General features: G+C 38.3%; 1 protein-coding gene across 4 annotated transcripts in view; it reads right to left on the bottom strand.

Annotated features, from left to right (window-relative positions):
- Window positions 1–20815, bottom strand: part of lgr6 (leucine-rich repeat containing G protein-coupled receptor 6) — a 91141-nt gene that overhangs the window by 69045 nt on the left and 1281 nt on the right. The window lies entirely within an intron of this gene.

The raw sequence follows: 20815 nt of genomic DNA, 5'->3' as shown, positions 1-20815 counted from the left end.
TCCTAAAGATGATTTTTTTTAAATCGCTCGCAAACAATGGGAGTTACCGATGTAGCCTAAAAATTCTCTAAAACAACTTCAAAACCCTACATCAACGTTTTATATTTACACTGCAATTATATGTGTGCATGTACAGTACAGGCCAAAAGTTTGGACACACCTTCTCATTTTAATGTGTTTTCTTTATTTTCATGACTATTTACATTGTAGATTGTCACTGAAGGCATCAAAACTATGACACCTGTGAAGTGAAAACCATTTCATGTGACTACCTCTTGAAGCTCATCGAGAGAATGCCAAGAGTGTGCAAAGCAGTAATTAGAGCAAAGGGTGGCTATTTTGAAGAAACTAGAATATAAAACATGCTTTCAGTTATTTCACCTTTTTCTGTTAAGTACATAACTCCACATGTGTTCATTCATAGTTTAGATGCCTTCAGTGACAATCTACTATGTAAATAAACATGAAAATAAAGAAAACGCATTGAATGAGAAGGTGTTTCCAAATGTTTGGCCTGTACTATATATATATATATATATATATATATATATATATATATATATATATATATATATATGTATATATATATATATATATATATATATAATGTAGTAACAGACACCTTCATAACAACATGTAATGTGTTCAATATTTACTGTATTTTGGTCATTTTATGCATTACCGGAACTTTTTTCTTTTGCACATTTATTTCCGTTTCCATAGCAGCGCACTTCCGACTTCCTGCAACAAACGCGAGTATGTTTTCTAATCATGGCGGACTTGGTAACAGACAACAAAGAAGACTATTTTTAGACAAATGAGGAATCATTACTATAAAACCTGTTTTCAGTTATTTTACCTTTTCCTGTTAAGTACATAACTCCACGTGTGTTCTTTCATAGTTTTGATGCCTTCAGTGACAATCTACAATGTAAATAGTCATGAAAATAAAGAAAACGCATTGAATGAGAAGGTGTTTTCAAATTTTGGCCTGTACTATATATATATATATATATATATATATATATATATATATATATATATATGTATGTATATATATATATATATATATATATATATATATATATATATATATATATATATATATATGTATATATATATATATATATATATATATATATATATATATATATATATATATATATATAATGTAGTAACAGACACCTTCATAACAATATGTAATGTGTTTAATATTTACTGTATTTTGGTCATTTTATACATTACCGGAACTTCTTTCCTTTGCACATTCATTTTCATTTCCATAGCAGCGCACTTCCGACTTCCAGCAACAAACGCGAGTGTGTTTTCTAATCATGGCGGACTTGGTAACAGACAACAAAGAAGATTATTTTTAGACAAATGAGGAATCACAACCTTATCTTTTTGAACCTGAATAGGATGAACTACTGTTTATAGATGCGAACCTGAACAGAAGGTAAAACATCGGAGCAGACGGAAGTCAAGAGACTTATGTCGAGTGTGTCACTATAATATTAATCATGTCAATACAATACATACAATGTCGAGCTCGCTGTGTACAAACAAAACATGAAATCTGGGCTAATACTTTACAGATACTGTAATATGATTGTTCATGTCAGTTCAGATTGGTGTCTTATCGCATAGTGTTGTGTTTTTACCTGCTGGATACACTGATGCAAAAGCTAGCTTACCTCTTGCCGTAGCTAGTTTACGGCTAATGCCTTAGACTAAGACGATGTGTTACTACGCTAGAAAAATAGTTCCTCAGTGTTCGCTCAATAACAACGTCTCTACCATACTTGCCAACCTTGAGACCTCCGAATTCAGGAGATGGGAGGGGGGTTTGGTGGTAGCGGCGGGTGTATATTGTAGCGTCCCGGAAGAGTTAGTACTGCAAGGGGTTCTGGGTATATGTTCTGCTGTGTTTATGTTGTGTTACGGTGCGGATGTTCTCCCGAAATGTGTTTGTCATTCTTTTTTGGTGTAGGTTCACAGTGTGGTGCATATTTGTAACAGTGTTAAAGTTGTTTATACGGCCACCCTCAGTGTGACCTGTATGGCTGTTGTTCAAGTATGCATTGCATTCACTTATGTGTGTGTAAAAGCCGCATATATTATGTGACTGGGCCGGCACGCTGTTTGTATGGAGTAAAAGCGGATGTTACGACAGGTTGTAGAGGACGCTAAAGGCAGTGCCTTTAAGGCACGCTCCCAATATTGTTGTCCGGGTGGAAATCGGGAGAATGGTTGCCCCGGGAGATTTTCGGGAGGGGCACTGAAATTCGGGAGTCTCCCAGGAAAATCGGGAGGGTTGGCAAGTATGCTCTCTACAGCTTGGTTATTATACAGGTTACAGAACGTAAATGAATCATTGTTGGCAGTTTTTAAAGGCATCTTTTAAGTGATTTAGAGGTAGAATGGATTGCTTCCATTACCTGCATTGTTAGCCACCAAGAACAAGCCGATTTTTACAAATGACAATGCAAAAAAACAACAACTTTTGTATTCTTGTCTTTCATTAAGATTGTGAATGATAAGCAAAATTCCAAAAAAGAGCAGTCACCCTTTAAATCGTTATTTTTGACAGCCCTAGTTTATTTTATTTTTAGACGGATAATAGTGTGCTAAACCTTGAATCAAATACTGGTATGCGTGTTGCCAAAAGGGAAAGATATAATCACATGACTCATACTGGCAGTGTAAAACATGCGGTGACAAAAGAACCATAACCTCAGTTTTCTTTATTTTATTTGTATATCTTGGACAATTGATCTCGGAGTCTCAGACCAAACGGCAAATAACGGCAATGAGATTTGTGCTTTTTGAAGGCCGCTTATCTGCAAAGGACCTCGAAATAATGCAAGTCTGGTGGAAAGCGGCGTGTCGTGCCGCCGTGCTTGAGCCACTCCTTGGCTGACTTTTAGGATGACTTTGATGGAAATGTGGCATTCAGCCTGGCAGATCCTCTCTGCTTAGTTCTTTGACAGTCGGAGCTACGATGAAAGAGAAGCTTTTTTTTTTTATCTAACATAATGCAACTAGCTGAGATGCAGCCTTAAACCGGGCCTAAATGGCTTGTGTGTGTGTGTGTGTGTGTGTGTGTGTGTGAGCAAAGTGGGTGTGCATAATGTGAGGGTGAGGTCTCTGCTTGCCTTTTACGACCTGAATAGGCGGACTACTTTGGCATTCAGTTTCTCTGGCGGTTGCACATGAGTTTGCGCGCACACATGTGCACGCGCTCCCCGTACACAAAGAGTCAGGAAGGAGACGACAATACTGTCTTTCCCCTCCTCCTTCCTCTAAAGATGTGTTTTCTCGTCCCGGCTCTTCTCGACTTCCTGGGAAGGATACACTGCCCTTTTGTGTCGAAAGGAACTCTCTTTATCTGTCCCTCTTATATTCTCTCCTGTCTCTCATTCACGGGCGACAAAGAGCGAGGAAGCCCTTTTACCTGCACGTCTACGGGGAGGACGTGGCCACAAAAGAGCAGAGGAAACGGAGAGGAAGAAAGAGAAAAGAGAAGACAACAGAGCAGAAAGGGGAGATGTTTTTTTTTTGTTGTTCTCGTGTTTTGTGCTCTTTTCCGCTCACGTTTTCGGTGTGAGTGACAGGCGGATGTCTGGGTGGAGAAAGCGGCTGTTTGGTCTGAGGTCATGTCATGGGAAAGGTCTCCATCGGCTGCTACACTATATGCACACAGAACGCATACGCACTTTTATGTCCACTCCTTGTCCTCCCACACACACCCTGTCATGAGACTGAGGGCAGAGGGGTGAAAGGTCAAGCACTTACTAATGGAACAGGAAGTGTTGGAACAGTGTGAGCTACACAACATGCTCCTGCAACTGCCTCCGACATGTGGACAAAAGTGACAGGCAGCTGTTGTGGGTTGGACACAGCTTTGGAGGGCAAAAGGAGCCTCCATAGTCCATTCATCTACTGGTTTTGTACGCACTGGTATTCCAAACATTTGGTCTTTGCTCGAACTGCGCATTACAGACAAAATGTACATAAAGATGCACATTTATATAGTATGGGGAACACATATTCACCATTAATTAGTTGCTTATTAACATGCAAATTAGTAACATATTGCCTCTTAATTAGTCATTATTAAGTACTTATTAATGCCTTATTCTGCATGGCCTTATTATCGCTTTGTGTTGTGTATTACAAACTCTATGTACGTTTGTATATGTATGTATGTATGTATGTATGTATGTATGTATGTATGTATATATATGTATGTATGTATGTGTGTATATATATATATATATATATATATATATATATATATATATATATATATATATATATATATATATATATATATATATATATGTATATATATGTATTTGTATATATATATATATGTATATGTGGGTATATATATATATATATATATATATATATATATATGTATATATATGTATTTGTATATATATATATATGTATATGTGGGTATATATATATATATATATATATATATATATATATATATATATATATATATATATATATATATATATATATATATATATATGAAATACATAAAAAGCCGATGGGAGCTCCATTATTCCGACCATAAAATCCGATAAATAACCATCTAAAAAAAAACAAAAATACTTAATTTACATTTTGTCACTTAAATATTACCGATACTGTTACTATAAGCGCTAGTTTATAGCGGCGCCGTGATCACAAGCTTGTGTGCCTATGTTTACATCATCAAGTGGGAGGGGGGGCGGGGTTTAGGAGGTAGCGGGGGATGTATATTGTAGCGTACCGTAAGAGTTAGTGCTACAAGGGGTTCTGGGTATTTGTTCTGTTGTGTTTATGTTGTGTTACAGTGCGTATGTTCCCCCGAAATGTGTTTGTCATTCTTGTTTGGTGTGGGTTCACAGTGTGGCGCATATTTGTAACAGTGTTAAAGATGTTTATACGGCCACCCTCAGTGTGACCTGTATGGCTGTTGACCAAGTAAGCATTGCATTCACTTGTGTGTGTGAAAAGCCGTATAAAAAGTCATACATTTTACTTTTTGAAACCGATACCGATAATTTCCGATATTACATTTTAAAGCATTTATCGGCCGATAACATTTGCAGTCCGATATTATCGGACATCTCTAGTTGTTATGCGTTTTTGTAATTAATGTGTCGCGTATGCTTAAAATGATCAAAATACATAAATATTAAATGTTATTATAAATGTGCCCATAACTACATTACATATATACTTACATCATATATATAAAACTCTAATGTAATATTTAGAATGCATTAAAAAAAAAAATCCATCCGTTATGTCTTTCATAATGATTGTGAACGGTAGGCAAAATTCCCAAAAAAGTGCAGTTCCCCTTTAAAAAGACCGAAATACGTAAGAAATTTGTGTTATTATGAATGTGTCTGTTACTATACTACTACTACTACTATACTATACTGAATCAATTTAAGTGGACCCCGACTTAAACAAGTTGAAAAACTTATTCGGATGTTACCATTTAGTGGTCAATTGTACGGAATATGTACTTCACTGTGCAATCTACCAATAAAAGTTTCAATCAATCAATCAAACTACATTACATAGAGTATATGCTTACAGCGTGTATAAGAACTTTGATGGAGGTGTTTTTTAGTGCACTATATAGGTGGAATAGAGCGACACCCATTGACTCCATTGTTAGCTGACCTTTGCTAAAGTTTATTTACAATTTAAAATGCATTAAAAAAAAAGAAAAACCTCTTCTTGTTTTACACAGGAATTGTGAATGATGGTGAAAATTCCTTAAAAAGTGCATCTCCCCTTTAAATTGCAGCCAATAGTAGGAAATATTAATTTTAAAAAAACATATTGTTACACCAACATCCTGCGATTTTTGTCTGATAATAATTGTCATCCAAAATTGAATCATTCAATGATCTTGAAAACTTAAATTATCAGTATCAGCATGGGTATATCCAATACTGCCCCTGTAACTATAGGTATTGGATCGATACCCAAATTGTACCCAAAATTATGTAAAGTATTAAACAAAAGAAAAATAAGAGAGTATTTCATTTTAAAAGAAGTGTAGATAGAACCATTGAATAGCAAAAAGTAACCAGATGTTAACAGTAAATTAGCAAGTAAAATAATAGTTTTGAGAAAATAATACCGGACATGACTTCAAATGTTATCGCATGTCAGCAACTAAATTAGTAGCCTTTGTAACCCATTTTAAATTGGTTCTATTACTATTTATAAACCAAATAATATATTGTGACGTATACTGTTATCTCAGGAGGTTATATATATATATATATATCGATTTTATATATATATATATATATCGATTTTAGGCCATATTGCTTATCCCTTGTCTTTATATATGTCTGTTTTTTGCAAACCAAATTCAAACCACATAAAGAAAATAAGTCATAAACTTTCCCTCTAAAAATCTATTCCCAAATTGAAGGGATATCATTTTTACTCCGTCTCCAAACGTCCTGAACGGGTTTTTGTCACTGAGGTGTTTTTTCCTGCACACTTGACATAGATTCCCAGAGGCCATGGTTCATGGGTATTGGTGTAGGGTTCTACAGTGATTTCATTTGGGTGAATGGCAGAAACAGAAGGACAACGGATCTAGTTGGAAATCGGCTTCTGGCTCCCTCCTCCTTTTAATGTTGCACTCACAGATCTAGCATCAGTTCATCTGCTGCATATATTTCAGTGCCCAGCAGATAACATCTAGAACTGAACGTTTAGCAGCACTTGAGGAAATCTAACCCCATACCAATGAAGACATGTGGCTGCTGTCAGTTTAAAGAGATTTAGTTTGGCTATGTGCCAATCATGTAAAAAGCACAGATTGTTTTTTCTCTTTCTCTGACATGCAATGGAGTTGAGAGTAAATCTCGTCACTGTGCCACAATTCCTGGCCAATGGAAAACACACCTGTGGAGTGCACTACCCCAAGACTTATTGCTGCCAGCTGACCACTTTTCCTGCTTCTATATAATTTTAATGTTGCTTACAATTTTAACCAATTTATTTTACCTGTGCTCTATTTTTAGATGTTAGATTCCATCCTAATGTCTGTGTATTTTTGTGCAACACCCACAGTTTGTATTTGTTAAATGTTTCTTAGACTCAGATGTGTCGAGTTCAGACCTGCTGTAATTCAATCACTTTTCAAAGCATTAGTGTCTTCTTCATGACAGGCAAAATAACACACAACATTCAGAGTGGTTTGTCATTAAAATTAAATTTCCTAGTACTTGTGCAACGACAATAAAGAGCATACCATACCACCACTTAATGTGTGTGGTTGGTGTGGTTTGTTTGAGTCCTATTCCATAAGTCTTGTCTCCCATTAGTGGAGGTTCAAAACAATGTTATTTCTGCTTGAGGAAGCTAAACAATTTAGAGATTGTGGTTAGAGTTTGCCATTTTTGTCTTCTAGGATATAATGTTTTGTATTGAAGAGATGTTTTTAAAGTAGATTGAATATGTTATCCAGCCCAAATACCCTATGGCAGTGGTCCCCAACCACCGGTCCGGGGACCGGTATCGGTCTGTGATGCATTTGCTACTGGGCCGCACAGAAACATTAAGTAATTTTTAAACTACTTTATTGTTTCCAAATTAACTTTGGCCTTTCCCACTAAACACACCAATACTTTTGTTTGTAGATGTATATTAGAACTCCTAATAGGAAGTTGCCATTTGTTATAGTACATTAATGCACATTAATGAACATATAAAATGTTAATGTGCCAGATTAAAGCCAAAGGGTCTGCAGGATCATTGTATATAGCAGGGGTTCTTAACCTGTTTGACCTCAGGACCCAACTTTTTCAATACAGAGTGACCCAGGGACCACTCCAATATTGACACTGAATTAGTAATCCTACTCTTGATTTTGATCATATTTAATAAAATAAATGGCCCTGCGATGAGGTGGCGACTTGTCCAGGGTGTACCCCGCCTTCCGCCCGATTGTAGCTGAGATAGGCTCCAGCGCCCCCGCGACCCCAAAGGGAATATGCGGTAGAAAATGGATGGATGGAAATTATATAAAAGCATGTGTTAATCACAAAGATTATTATTAATTTAACAAATAAACCTTGGGCTTAGGTCAGGCTGATTAGAAAAAGAAGTACTAACCAAATAAACAATACATTTACATACAATATGTATTATGTTGTGCTAAAACAAATGAACTGAATTAATAATAAATATTTTTCTTAACTAAACTGTCAATAAAATTAAAGTGCAAATAAAAATACAGCTTCACAACTTTAGTCATAATTTTTGCGCTTAAGAAATGTCTCTATGACTTTAGCGCCAGACTTCTTCTTTTAGTTGTATATTGTCATTACTGCCACAAGTGATAGAAAAGTGTAAAAGGGACGGCGTGACGCAGTGGAAGAATGGCCGTGCGCGACCCGAGGGTCCCTGGTTCAATCCCCACCTAGTACCAACCTCGTCATGTCCGTTGTGTCCTGAGCAAGACACTTCACCCTTGCTCCTGATGGGTGCTGGTTAGCGCCTTGCATGGCAGCTCCCTCCATCAGTGTGTGAATGTGTGTGTGAATGGGTAAATGTGGAAGTAGTGTCAAAGCGCTTTGAGTACCTTGAAGGTAGAAAAGCGCTATACAAGTACAACCCATTTATCATTTATTTAAAAGCGGACCACAGCTGAAAAAACACATATATTACATTCTAGGGCAGGGGTGTCAAACTCAAATACAGAGTGGGCCAAAATTTAAAACTGAACAAAGCCGCCAAGGTTGAACAAATTAACCTTTTAATAGGGACCCAAACAAGTTTTGCATTGAATATTGAACAAGCAAGGCTTATATAACTTTATAGTGACATGCAAAATCGAGTTTAAAAAAAAAATAATAATAATTAAAAAATATCAAAGGCGTGGCGCAGTGGAAGAGTGGCCGTGCGCAACCCGAGGGTCCCTGGTTCAATCCCCACCTAGTACCAACCTCGTCATGTCCGTTGTGTCCTGAGCAAGACACTTCACCCTTGCTCCTGATGGCTGCTGGTTAGCGCCTTGCATGGCAGCTCCCGCCATCAGTGTGTGAATGTGTGTGTGAATGGGTAAATGTGGAAGTAGTGTCAAAGCGCTTTGAGTACCTTGAAGGTAGAAAAGCGCTATACAAGTACAACCCATTTATCATTTATTTATTTAAATCAAATACAATTTAAATAAAAATTGAACGCCTCTTTTCTATTTGCAGCTTCTGAGGTAAATATCAACATTAACTTTTTCCACAGGCTAATACATTTGAAAATAGAATAACAATGAATAAACCAACCATTCAGGACTTTAAACTGCTCAGTTTGCAACACACTGATCTAATCTGATGTGCCTAAGCCAGATACCTGGCATCTTTTCTTGGATGCTAGTTCATTAATGTCGGGGCTCAGGCTTTGAGCTGAGGCAACCTTCATTATCGAACATAGGTAGTCCACCCAGAACACAGTCTTGGGTGCGTGCCTGAAAGGCACTGTCTTTAACGTCCTCTACGAGCTGTCGCCATGTCCGATTTTCATCCATTCTAACAACGTGCCGGCCCAGTCACAAGATAAGTGCGGCTTCTGTACGCACACACGTGAATGCAACGCATAATTGATTAACAGCGATACAAGTCACACTGAGGGTGGCCGTATAAAACAACTTTAACACTGATATAAATATACGCCACACTGTGAACCCATACCAAACAAGAATGACAAACACATTTCGGGAGAACATCCGCACCGTAACACAACATAAACACAACAGAACAAATACCCAGAACCCTTTGCAGCACTAACTCTTCCGGGACCCTACAAAATACACCCCCCCCCAACCCCCCCCCTTCCCCCCGCTACCACCATTATTTGTTCTGTTGTGTTTATGTTGTGTTACGGTGCGGATGTTCTCCTGAAATGTGTTTGTCATTCTTGTTTGGTGTGGGTTCACAGTGTGGCGTATATTTGTAATAGTGTTAAAGTTGTTTTATACAGCCACCCTCAGTGTAACCTGTATCGCTGTTGATCAAGTATGCATTGCATTCACTTGAGTAAGCGTGCAGAAGCCGCATATATTATGTGACTGGGCCAGCACTCGTTAAACTGGATGAAAAGCGAACATGACTATATTCGGGAGGGGCACTGAAATTTGGGAGTCTCCCGGGAGGCTTGGCAAGTATGAGAATTAGCGGTGAATGCGGTGTTACTGCGGCACCGCCGCTGTATATAAATTATAAAATAAATGATAAATGGGTTATACTTGTATAGCGCTTTTCTACCTTCAAGGTACAAGGCTTTGACACTATTTCCACATTCACCCATTCACACACTGATGGCGGGAGCTGCCATGCAAGGCGCTAACCAGCAGCCATCAGGAGCAAGGGGTGAAGTGTCTTGCCCAAGGACACAACGGACGTGACTAGGATGGTAGAAGGTGGGGATTGAACCCCAGTAACCAGCAACCCTCCGATTGCTGGCACGGCCACTCTACCAACTTCGCCACGCCGTCCCATATATATATATATATATATATAATCGGCGGGCCAGCTATAATGTTAATTTGATATCTCCTCAAGGGCCAAGTGAAATTACACGGCGGGCCAAATTTGGCCCACGGGCCAGAGTTTGACGCCCATGTTCTAGGGGGTGCTAGTGGCCCAACACTGGGCCCTGGCCCTATAGTTAAGAAGGTTAAGAAACACTGATATATAGTATATGCCAGGGGTCCTCAAGTACAAATCTTGAAGGTCCACAAATGTTTTTTTGAAACAGGCTGCGTTTATTATCGGTCAAGCGTATATAGTAGCAGGAGGTAGGTAGTAGTTTAACATTTTCTTAAAATTAACAAAAATAAAATAAATATCCAATAAAATACATGAAATATTTTCTTTGAAACAAAAAATAAATAAGAACTTAAATAAAACTTTCAGTTTTAACGAAAAATAAATACTTTTAAACACAACTCTCCTATCCCTGGTAAACACATGACCTCAACAGATCTCATTCATGTGCAAATATAACTATGGTACAGTACATCCCCATTGTGTAAAACACAGCTGCTCAATGGGAAAATTGGGCATTTGGGGTTCAAACCAAGACTTTGAACTTTGGCACAAAACATTTGATGATCATTGCCACTGAATAAATCCAGGCCAGTGTCATGAAGTACACTTCTCTGAAATCATGAGAAGTTTACTCATGATTTCATAAGATATCAGGCCAGGGTGGTGTTCTCTCAGACGCGGAACCAGTCCCTTCTCTCTCCCCAACATGGCTGGAGCTCCATCAGTAGCAATGGACACAACTTTCTTCAGATCTATCCCTTTTTCATTCAGCATTTCTGACATTGCTTTATAGATGTATTCTCCCCTTGTTTGTCCACTGAGGTTTGCCAGGCTCAAAACATCTTCAATAAACTCCCCCTTTTCCTCATCATAATACCTCACAAACACCAACAACTGAGCATTTTGTCAGTGGTGTCAGTGGACTCATCCACTGCTAGGGATATGCACTCTGCATTTTTTTTTCCATCACAAAGCTGCTTGGACAAATCACCAGCCAGTATTTCAGTACATCTGGTAGCTGTGGCATCAGAGAGTGGGATTTGATTTATTTTAGCTGTCATTTCCTCCTTTTCTTTGCCTTGAAACATGGCACCCATCACTTCAGTCAAGCATTATTTAATTATTTCTGCATCAGAGAATGGCTTCTTGTGTTTACTCAAAACCCATGTTGCTATTTGTTGTTGTGTCATAGATTTAACAAAAATCTTGCTTGATGTTTCATATGACTTTTTCAGCCTCGTGATTTATTTTTTTCTTAGCTCTGAATCATGAGGAAATGTCTCTTCAAATTCGCGGTGCTCTTTCAGATAGTGACGTTTCAGATTGTCACTTTTCACCAGAGCAACAGTACTGTTGCATATTAGACACATTGGTCTGGTACTTGCAGTAGGTAGGATGAAAACATATTGCTCTGTCCATTCTTCCTTGAAACGTCGGTTTTCCCTGTCCACCTTTCTTTTACCACCCTGAGCCAACATGGAGCATGCCATTGTGATTTGATTCACATTCAGTGACTGACGAGTGAACAGTTAGCGAAGTAGCGATACGAGACAACTGTGTGAAAGGTTCCATGCACTGAGCACATGTGTATGACCCAGGTGGTAACAGCCTATCAGCGCGTCGTTGTGATAGAGAGGACAACCCATACCCCGGAATCAGCCAATCAGAGTGGCGTTCTCTCGCTCTCACTCCGTCTCTCTCTCTTTCTCTCTCTGAGAGGAGAGAGAGAGAGAGAGAGAGAGAGAGAGAGAGAGAGAGAGAGAGAGAGAGAGACGGAGTGAGTGAGACACGGAGAAGTGTAAACGAAACCTGGAGATATTTGACTAAAAACAACAAAGAACGTTGACTTGCGCTAGCGATAACTCAAAGATAGATACAATGATTATATTTTTTTATAATAATTATAATTATAATAATAAAAAAAAAAATTTTTTTTTTTTTTTACTATAATTTGTGCTGGGTCCGGACGGATACGTCGCTGGGTCCGGACATGGACCGCGGTCCGCCTGTTGAGGATCACTGGTATATGCCATCAACGTGCCGGGGACCATCTCTTCGCAAAGAAACCCGCCGAGGGCTCCCACTACTTTAGCGTTATAGTGAGTTGATTTTTCATTCTCTTTTTTTTTTCTGTTTTTATCTGCCACACATGGAAAGCTGTTCCGTGAAAATAATGCATACATTAAACCGTTCCCTAGTGGAAAAAAGCTTGGGGACCACTGCCCTATGGTATTCCAATTGACAGTTGCACTGTTTACAGGTGCATGTGTTGCAACTAGGAAGATGTTTTATGCATGTATACAGCTGAGGACATAGGGACATTTGCCGTTGCGTGGCTGCAGAGGACAATGCCATCTCTGTGGTGAAAAAGTGAAAACTATATGGATTCATGAAAGCACTCACACGTGCAAACATTCCCACGGATTGCCAGGCTTGCCAAGGGGCAACATTGGAATTTGGGCCATGTGGGCTCCCTGAATTCTCTGTTAGAGGAACCCCACATCATCCTCACGTAACAGGGAGCACATTCCAAGCCCCCATGTCTCTGCGTCACGCACTCTTTGCCGCTAAACATACAAGTAATCACTCAGTGGGTACACCTCCAATACCACTATCACTGGCCGGACAAAAGTCCATAAAATGATGGCGATCCGATAATATCATTTAGTTCACTCTACAGCAGTACTGAAAACACCGGCACTGTGATATTTTAAAAGTTGTCTTGTATTAGAAACTCTGACTAGGAACATTTCCTTCATATTATCCATGCATTTTACTGTAATTACCTCTGACAGGAAATTATGTATTTGTCAGCGTTAGATAGTTTGTTTGTTAGCAACATAGCTCAAAAAAATCTAGGCAGATTGTAATGAAACTTTCAGGAAATGTCCGAAATTGGACTAGGAACAAATGATTATATTTTGGGGGTTGATCTGGATAATTTATACAATGTTATCTTGTGTTTATGTTACAAGGCCTCGTTGTGTGTGTATGCTAGCGGCCCCGCCTATGCCCACAGTGACTAAAAGAGTGGATGGCTGACAAGAGGGTTCCCACTGTTTCGTCCCACTGCCCAAGTACTGAGACCGAGTGAACTCTCTTGCAGCCTGTTTGGAAGCGACAGACAGACGAAAAAAAATACAGACAGACAAGGCTATTTCATTCATCCTTCTGTTCGCTGAGGTTTGTTTGTTTGTTTCTCGTCAACAACATAGCTCAAAACGTTATGGCTGGATTTGATTGAACTTTTAGGAAAGGTCTGAAATGGGATATGGAACAATTTATTAAATTTAGAGGATGATCCCGTTTACCAACTAGATTCAGGATTTTTTTTAAAGTTCCGGTATACTTTACTATTGGGATATAAGGTCTGGGCTGTACGATTGCATTTCTAGTTAATAAAAAAAAATCTCTGCCATAAACCAAATCAATGCAGGGTTTCCCCTTAATGTAATTGAATGGGGTGTAACCCTAACCCTAACACCAGAAAAAGATACTAAATTTGTGGCGAGTTGTTTTTAATTAAAAATTAAAAGTCTCTAGACAGTTGACAAAAATCTCAACATAGTACATTGTACTATAAACAGCAACAATTGAAAATATGGCAAAACGATAATAAATATATGTTAATACCCCCTCCCACCACAGGTATCTTGGTCAGTCGAGGCCCGGGAAACCCTGCAATGCAAATATAATTCAATAGTTGTACATGCATGATGTTCTTTTTTGCTTATAGTAAAGTTCTTAGACATGTAGCCACAAGCTAGTTTAGTTAGTACATTTTAATATTATCAATAAAAATAATCAAAGATATAAATATATATATCAATCAATCAATTAATCAATCAATATTATATATATATATATATATATATATATATATATATATATATATATATATATATATATATATATATATATATATATATATATATATATACTTATATATATACTGTATATATACATATATATAACTGAGGTAATTAGTTTGTATTGCAGCGACACATTTTATCGTTTGTGCACATCAAGTTTAAAATAGCATCTGGAAGCAAAACATGAACATGAGGATGGTGTCGCTAGCATGAACGCTACATGGACTGCAAATAGGAGACAACAAACTATGCTGGTGGCAGTTTATCTGCATTCATCACGGATAAATTAAACAATGCCTGTTTGAATGGACACCAACAGCACGTCGGACATTAACATTTGTGAAGACCTAGTGATGTAAGATGTCCTTCATGTCGCCAACTAACATTCTACAAACTAGAGGCAGTTTGGACAAAAAAAGAGATCAGCGCTGTTGAAATACTGTTATCCCTGCATCCACCTACACAAACCATAAATATGTGTGTATATATATATATATATATATATATATATATATATATATATATATATATATATATATATATATATATATATATATATATATAATTTTATTTATTTTTATTTTTTTTTATTTTTTTTTCTAGTTTTTCTTTAAAGCATTTTTTTTTTCTTTTTTTTTTTTTTTTTTTTTGTCCTGTCCAGCTTCTCAGGCAAATTATATAGTTGATGTAGATGCCCATATCGGCTGTTCAGATTTACTTTACAAAAGAGAAGTGTAGGATACTTCTCTTGTTGCCTTATTTGTATTTGACTTTATTAAATGTATTTATATTATCATTTGGTGCAGCCGGGCCGGAGCAGGAAGGATAGAAAGAGAAAAAAAAGAAGACAGAGGGGGAAATTGTGGGGACAAGAGGGGGATTAGACAGAGAGACAAAAACAACAACAGCAAACACAACAACAACAATAGAGCAACATCAGCAAATACGACATGTACAAATATGATGGTAAAAGTGATAGCAAATAAGCAGTTAACGAAAATAAATAATAATACAGAAATGACAATGAGCATTATTACACTACAAATGGAGCAATACAAATACCAATAGAAATGAACAATACCAATAATGTACTTCTATTATCAACAATACAGTTGTTCAAATGCAACAATACATATACATAATGATAATTTGAGATACGAAAGAATGCAGAAAAATGAAGGGGGAGAAAGAGAAGCAACCTACATTAACCTTGTAGATTGTTATAGTAACAATAGGTTGAGCTTTGTCAGTGTGCCATGTGTTATACCCAGTTTACCCTAGGGCAACAACGTTAATATATGTTTGATGAAACGTGATTATGTGCATGAGTGTATGTATGCATATGTACTTGTATATGTACAGAATGTGTATATGTGTTTGTACAGTGAATGAATATGTACAGAATGTATATATGTGTTTGTACAGTGAGTGTATATGTACAGTTTGTGTATGTGTATGTTTGTATATTGAATGTGCGTGTGGATGTACGAACTTTGAGTATGTAAATATGTACTGTACTTTAAAGCAAATATAAACTGACTGATTTCTAGCATATACCATATTGCTGCTGTCTGATATATTAATGTATTTCCATTTTGTAGTTTTGTGGTGCAAAAAACTTGCCAAGTTGGAGGTGGATGCATGGATAACAGTATTTCAAACTATGTTAAAGGGGTCATATTATGCAAAACTATCTTAACTATTGGCACCTGTTTTTGTATATTTGGGATCCCCATAAGTCCTGAAAATTTGAACCATGGAGGCATGGCGGAGATATTTACAAAACAATCTTGCCGTCTTTCAAACTTGCTCCAAACGAAAACTTTGATATTTGAGACTTTAGTAATGTATATTGCCTTAGTTACGTCAGCCTATATCTCAATATATGGTTGAGATTTACCCAAAGAGCTTTGCACGAGCCCGCCGTTTTTATGTAGTTGTAGTCAATAAGTTCCTTATTTTTCTCTATCTTCTTTTTGGGCAGACTGACTCGTACATGCACAGGCATCCTTCACTATTGCCATTTCTAATACAAAGTAGCTTATAGTTCTAACTTATATCTGTCACCAGACTCGATAGGGAGCTTGGCCCGGAGAAGGACTTTGGCACGTAAAAAGACCCCCCACAAAACAGCGCATTCTGAAGAGACAGTCAGAAAGCAGCTTGAAGATGGTCTTCAGAAGTATTTTTCAACCACTGTGCCGTGAGATACAGTATGGTGTGCTGTGGGAGATAATGTAATGTCACCTATTGGGTTAAAAATATTTTTTGCAAACCAGTAATTATAATCCGCAAATCTGCCGTCGGTGAGTGTCTGTGCTGTCTAGAGCTCGGCAGAGTAACCATGTTGTACTCTTCCATATCAGTAGGTGGCATTAGGTACCTAATTGTTTTGTAGATGTCGGGAACATGGTTTGTCGTGATCACAATATGTGGGAGGCAGCGTGTAGGTAAAAAGGTATCTAACACTTAAACTAAAAATAAACAAAAGGCGAGTGACGCTCAGAAAAGGCATTGAAGCTTAGGGAAGGCTATGCAAAACGACACTAAAACTGAACTGGCTGCAAAGTAAACAAAAACAGAATGCTGGACGACAGCAAAGACGTACAGCGTGTGGAGCAGACGGCGTCCACAAAGTACATCCGTACATGACATGACAATCAACAATCTCCCCACAAAGAAGGATAGCGTCCGCACAACTTAAATAGTCTTGATTGTGAAAACAAAGCAATTCGGGGAAAAGCATTCAAGGAAGACATGAAACTGCTGCAGGAAAATACCAACAAAAGAGGAAAAGCCGCCAAATAATGAATGCAAGACAATAACTAAAACACTACACACAGGAAAACACCAAAAAAGTCCAAATAAGTCACGGCGTGATGTGACAGGTTGTGACAGTACTTAGAGACAAGAGTTATAGTGATGTATGGTTGGTTATGGTTTAAATTCATATTCAAGAATTGCGAGAACGACTTTTTATTGTCAATATCGGCTACTGAGTTTCATTTTTTTAATATTTTCTGCTGGTGGTGTGCCTCAGAATTTTTTCAATGGAAAAATGTGCCTTGGCTCAGAAAAGGTTGAAAAACACTGGTCTATAGGACATAATCTTTGCAAAATGTTGATCAAAGCACACTGTTACTTGTTAAGTGAACTACAAGAAAGTATTTAAAATGTAAAACAAAAACAAAAATCATAGTATGATCCCTTTAATATTCAAAAGATCAATGGATTTACAGCTGTCAATTCTCCCTATTTATGTATTTGAGAAAACTTCAATGGCAGGTAAATGTGAAAGCATTTAAAAGTCCATAAAACAACTGAGATCTAATGCTCCATGATCAACACACAGAATACTGTGGGTCTCTGTTCATTCTGTTGCTACAACCTGGGAAAGTTGTGTCATTGTGTCTATTGTTGCCCACACAGTATGTGTCTGCCTGCCGTCTGTCCCTGAGAGATATTTAAAAGCTTCCCAGGTTGATGTTAGGAAAACATAAACTTCTGTATCTACAAACCCCTTTGTCCCAAATATCAGTTTTCTATCCGGCGGAAGTGACTTTCTGTGATCTTTGTTGGAGCCTCCAGGGGATATTTTGGGGAGAGTTGAGAACTTAACACCTCAGGCAAATGCTTCTACTTTACAGGAAGGAGGAAACAAAAGCAATAATAACGGAAGCTAGCATTGCTTCCTCTTCTTTGTAGAGACATCCATCATTCTGTTGGTCTTTTTTCATAATCAGAGTGCATTATTCTTTCATTTCTCACCACAGCTTGTCGTGAGTCGATGTCAGTGTGACCTTCCATCCATTAGAACACGTTACCACCTTTTGTCTTTGTTCTTACAACTCTGTCCGAAGCCAATATGCATGCTCTTTTAACAACATTGACCTGAGACTTGATCGCACCTGTTCCCAACACTTTGTCTTTCTTGGAAAGGAAAGGATTGTAAGAGAGAGCAAGGGAGTATTGTGTATAAAAAAGGAGGATACTATACGTAGAGCCAGGGACACTGATGCTGGGGTTGATCGCTGCCAGAGAGCCCACCGTTGACAGTTACACAAAAACACACATACTCTCATTCAACCCCTTTCTTCTTTTTCGTCGGTTTCTTCTATTCTCTTGGTTTACCAGTCAGTCTGGCCCCCCATTTATTCCTCTCTCTGTCTCTCCATTGGTCCGTTTGAGACATGATGTTTACATTGTGACCCCGGTCACTCATGATAGGAATCATTCCATCAAGATAATCGCTAAATGACACGCACACGACAGTTTCATTTACTGCCACACCACGCAGAGGAAGGATGTTGTTTCTGTGTCTGAGCATGTGTGTGTTCTTTGTGAGTCTTTGGTAACTTTACAGTTATTATGTCTCATAGTAAAGTCATATTCCAATTTTCACCTCTCTGGTGGGCTGGTTTTCCCTTTTCGTCTTCTTCCTGTTCATTTTATATTCCTGCTTCATTTCAACTGCCTGGAAAAAAAATTTCCTCGGCAAGCTGGGTGGTCTTCAATTGTGCATGCGCATATGCACACACACACACACACACACACACACACACACACACACACACACACACACACACACACACACACACACACACACACCACCGTTTTCCTCTGTCTGGCACTGTACTGGCCGCAGTTTTCGTTTGACGTTCACCACTACCAAAAAGAATCACCTAATCACTGCTCAATTGTGGTAGCAGACAGCCGGTGACCTGCTTACAAGTCTCACTCTATGAAAAGTCCATTTGATTTGTGACTTGAATCCCCTCGACACCATGTCTTATTCCCTTGCTTTCCACCTATGCATAAAGCAGGCATCTTTACGCAGTGTGCTAACCCACATTAGAGCACAAGCAGGTAGACTCACACCCTGAGGCTTTTGTCTCTAAATCTAAAATCAAAGAGACAGTCTTTCAGCACATCTCACATGATAGCTCATTTTATGGATTGCCCCTGGAAAAATCTTTCTACAAAAATCCCGCTTGGCGCTTCATTCAAATTCCTCTCCATAGTCAACCTGCATGATATGATTGAACAGAGTACACTCACATCGTGCATCTACCTGTTTACCAAAGACTCGGCCAAGTGTGCAGATAAACACCAGAAAATAGGATGAGCAATTTGTAGCTTGATTGGCCTCTAGCATATTACAGTGGTGCGCTCTTTGAAGGGCTCTCTGATGACACGGCAGGGTGATGTCATACAGTTTCAAAAGCTCATGTGGATCAGGTTTAAAATGTGGACTGTTCCCAAGCAAATCCCTGTGACCTGTACACCTCCACAGACTATTAGAGCTAGGTGGGGACTGAGCTCACTCGCCGCTGTTGTAATCTTTCATAGGTCAGGGAGAAACCCGAAACTTCACTTTTCTGTCTTCTGTCTTGAGTTAAGGTGGAGAGTTTGCTTGTGTGTTAAGTTTATTACCAAAACCTCAGTGTGTGAATCCCGTGTGAGGCTTCTTTATTTATTGTCCCACGTCAACATCTTCTACATTTACTGTGCACCTCCTGCAGTATGTGGGCGTGTGCGGTCGGTCGCAGAGTTTATTTATCTTATTCTAAATCACCTCTCAAACTAACTAATTGGTCTAGTTCCAGTGTTAGGTAATGAGGGGAAATGAACAATTACTCTCCTGTTTGTAGTGAATGATGTGTGTGTGTGCGTGTGTGTGGTTACAGTCATAAAGTAAAGAGTAGTGCACAGAAGGAGTCTCAGGTCTTTGCTGCTCTCAAATTCATCGCAATTTCATCATTGCTGGTGTGTGTGCTGGCTTGGTGTGCTCATTGTTGGGCGCAGGTCCAGATGTTCTCATAGAGTTATTCCTGAGTTTGACCCCAAATCCCCAATGAACACAAAACAATCTGGAAATTGGATGCTCCCATCACAGATGTGGACTCAGGCATCATTCATGTAGAGTTATCCTTTGTATCCCTGTTTTTTTTTCTATGACATAAACTTTTGATCTGTTCTTACTCTTTCTGAATTCCATCTCCCCCCACCCTAGCAATACTTGCAGATCTTCATGTGAGAAACTGCTCCATCACTGTTGCCTGGATTTCACTTCAATCACCTCGATATCAGTTATCGCGACGTGCCTCTAATCTGTCCTTAGAGGCTTGTGTAGAAAAGGTTCTGGCAGCTTTGTAAGAAAGTCTTTCACATTATGTATGCTCTCATGGCTGTTAAACACTCTTGGCTAGCAACGAAGTGGTAAAATACTTGAAACTCATTAAAGGAAAGACTTGACAAATAATGTTAATAGCCATTTTAAACGATATTTACTTTAAGTCTCATGTCCTTCGAGCAACCTTTTAAACATGCACTCATTATTAACTTTTGGAAAGTTTC

Source organism: Nerophis lumbriciformis, linkage group LG01, assembly GCF_033978685.3.
Source record: "Nerophis lumbriciformis linkage group LG01, RoL_Nlum_v2.1, whole genome shotgun sequence".
Classification (NCBI taxonomy): Eukaryota; Metazoa; Chordata; class Actinopteri; order Syngnathiformes; family Syngnathidae; genus Nerophis; species Nerophis lumbriciformis.
Note: the sequence above shows the minus strand (reverse complement) of the source record. Positions and strands in the feature narration are given on the sequence as shown.